The sequence below is a fragment of the Mastomys coucha genome, unplaced genomic scaffold (assembly GCF_008632895.1).
Source record: "Mastomys coucha isolate ucsf_1 unplaced genomic scaffold, UCSF_Mcou_1 pScaffold21, whole genome shotgun sequence".
NCBI lineage: Eukaryota > Metazoa > Chordata > Mammalia > Rodentia > Muridae > Mastomys > Mastomys coucha.
In genome coordinates this window covers 91390953-91394362 of record NW_022196904.1, presented here as the reverse complement: position 1 = coordinate 91394362, position 3410 = coordinate 91390953, and the positions used below count along the sequence as shown (strand labels likewise).

The window sequence follows — 3410 nt, the reverse complement described above, 5'->3', positions numbered from 1 at the left end:
TTATCAGAGAGTACGGCTAGTTTTGTGTCAACCTTACAAACGTCATTTGGGAAGAAGGAACCTCAACTGAGGAAATGATCTGTGGGGCATTTACTTGATTGGTGATTGATGTGGGAAGGACCACATTGTGCACTATGCTACCCCTGAACTGGTGATGCTATAAAAAAAGCAGACTGAGCAAGCCATACAGAGCATGCCAGTATGCATGTTCCCATGATTACTGCTTCAATTCCTGCTTCCCTCCAGTTTCCTTCCTTGAACTGCTACCCTGACTTCTCTTTACGATGAACTATAAATGTAAACTGAAATAAACCCTTCCATAACCAAGTGGTTTTGGTTATGGTGCTTCATCACAACAATAGAAACCCAACTAAGACAATATGTGTGCCTGCACAAATGCAAAAACACAAACACGCATGACCAGCATACACACACATATACATGCAAAAACAGAAGCAAAAAAAAAATTGGCTCGTCTAGCGATAAAAACAGGCTCTCAACTTCAGTGACAAATTTGTGTTTGTATTTATAATTAATAAAAATAGTTATAACAGAAGACAACTGTCTGGGATTTTAGAAGAGAGTGTCATGTATATCTTGGGGGAAGGGTTGAAGAGCTGGGTCAGGGATTAAGAGCACTTGTTGTTCTTCCAGAGGACCTGAATTCAGTTCCCAGCACCCAAATTAGATGGCTAATAACTAACTACCTGATGATTCCATGGTAAAAGAAAAGGTCCAACTTTCAAAAGTTGTCATCTGAACTCCACATGCACACTGAAGCACACACATTCCCATACTCACATATACATAGACATACAGCTATAATAATAAAATAATTTAAAATATATATTAAATTTAGGTATTTTAACAAAAAATCCAGATATCAAAACTACTGTTTTTATATGTTACAGCTTTTAAAGTTTAAAATTATTTTGTATATGGGAATTTGCCTACATACATGTTTGTACTTCGTGTGGGCAGTTCCACTGGTGTCCTGAAAAGGGAATTAGATCCCCCTATATAACCAGAGTTACAAAAGGTTGTGAGCCACCATGTGTGGGTGCTAGGAATTGAACCCCAGTCCTCTTGAAGAGCTACCAGTTTTCTTAATTGCTGACACATTTCTCCAACCCCACAAAATGTATTTTACATTTTTTTTTTTTGAGACACAAATCTTGGCTGTCCTGAAACAAGTCCAATCAAATTCACAAATCACAGTGATCTATCTACCTCTGCTTCCTAACTGCTGGAATTAAAGGTATGGGCCACCATGCCTGGCAGCAATTCAAATTTAAGATAAATGTTGTCCAGTGGAAGACATAAACTACCAAAGAATTGACCCTAGAGAGACTGCTATAGCATTGCATGACCACCTATATGATCTCATAATATAATGATCATGGGTCATTTTACCACCAAGAATCCACTTCCCTTTTCCTTAATAATAATACTCTGAATTTGTACTGGGAGAACTACCTGTCCTTTGCTCTCAAATAATATGCTTCAGACCATGCTAAGTCTACCTCTAGGAGTAGAGACGTAACTCAAGATGAGCCAACTAGTACATTCCACACTCCTACACATAGCTTATTTCTGAAATAAGATATAAAGAAACAAAGCTCTAGGATTTTTGTTTATTGACTCATGGGGATTGTCTTGCATGTTGAGTATCCAAATGAACAGATCCTGGACTACAATATTAGTAATGATTATATTAACAGAAACCACCACTTATACAGTACCAAATGAAGGTAGTGTTTAAGCATCTCAGATATTTTAACAATACCTCATAAAATAGCTCTTATTTTATTCTTACTATAAAGATGAAGAAACTGAGCCACTAAAAGATTGTATATAACCTTCCCAAAGTTATCCAGATAGGAATTGTGGGTATTGGTAAGATCAAGATTTTGTCTCAAACAGACTGATTCTAGAGCTCATGTTAAAAACCATAATGCTGTCTGTCGGTCTTTCTGTCTTCCTTCTCTCTGTCATCCCTTCCTATCTATCTATCTATCTATCTATCTATCTATCTATCTATCTATCTATCCATCCCATCTACCCACATTCATCTATCCACCTACTCATCTATCTACCTCTCCTCCTTGTCTCTGCTGAAATTCCCATTCAGAGGCAAAACAGAGCCAAGAGATGAATTTAAATAGTACTATTAAACCCCTGAGTCAGAGAATACCTGTTGAAGGCCCCTCATCCATAGACATTTTAGTTTTATACAAGTTAACTCCCCTCTTTTGTTTACCGCAAATTGAGAAGAATTTCTGTCATAATAGAAGCCAATCCTAACCAAAATTATTACCAAGCAATCATTCACAACATGGTAAATCACATGATCACCAAAGTCAGAGTGCCATAGTAGCTCATCTCTCCATATCACAATGTTGGGATTATTTTAAATGGACAATCATAAAAATTATCTGTTTTAAATGATTTTACATTCATGTGCTGTTCAGACATGTTTAGAGTTTACCTCTACTCATTATCAAAAGTTAACCACTGCTTGGTGTGATGGTTCTTGCCTTTAATGCTAGTACTCAGAAGGCAGAGATAGATGGTCCACAAAGGAAGTTCCAGGCCAGCTAGGGTTACACAGTGAGATGCTTTCAAAAGAAAGAAAGAAAGAAAGAGAAAGAAAGAAAGAAAGAAAGAAAGAAAGAAAGAAAGAAAGAAAGAAAGAAAGAAAGAAAGAAAGTTAATTGCTATATAAAGGAGAAAAAGTAGACTTACTCACAAGGAGTATGTTCAAACCAATTGAGGTCAAATGAGATCATGATTTACTGTACAAATCATAGTTCACAGTAGCTTAGCTAGTGAGAAAGGGTGGAAGGAATGTGTCATGAGATGGCTTCCATAATATAGACATACTAAATGTAAGAGCCTGAGCAAGTGAACTACAGCAACAAGATAGCATTTCATTGGGCCTTTTAAGGTTTTCAAATGTATTGTTATTGTTTGTGATGTACATAGAGACTGGAGGTAAGAGAACAACTTGAAAGACTAAGCTCTCTTTCCTGCATGTGAGCCCCAGAGGGTGAACGCAGGTTGTCAGGCTTGGTAGAATACCTTTTTGCTGAGATATCTGCCTTTCTTATCAGAGAGTGGGAGTCCAAGCATGTGATCTAGACATGTAGGAGGCTGAAGCAGGCTGACCACATATTTAAGGCCAGCTGGATCTACATAAGTTTGAGAACAGTCTAGGCTACACAGTATGACTTATGGGGTTTTTTACATTTATATATACATCTACATAGCAACTTATGCCTCATTATCTGAGTACAGAGAGAGATCACTTAAATAACACAATAAAGTCAGGCATGACAGCTCATAACTAAAATCCCAACACTCAAGAGGCAGAAACTGAAGGATCAAGAGTTCAAGGCTAGCCTGTCCAA

General features: G+C 37.3%; 1 protein-coding gene across 4 annotated transcripts in view; it reads right to left on the bottom strand.

Moving 5' to 3' along the window:
* Stim1 (stromal interaction molecule 1) overlaps positions 1–3410 on the bottom strand; it is a 191792-nt gene that overhangs the window by 35075 nt on the left and 153307 nt on the right. The gene's annotated exons all lie outside the window — the stretch shown is intronic.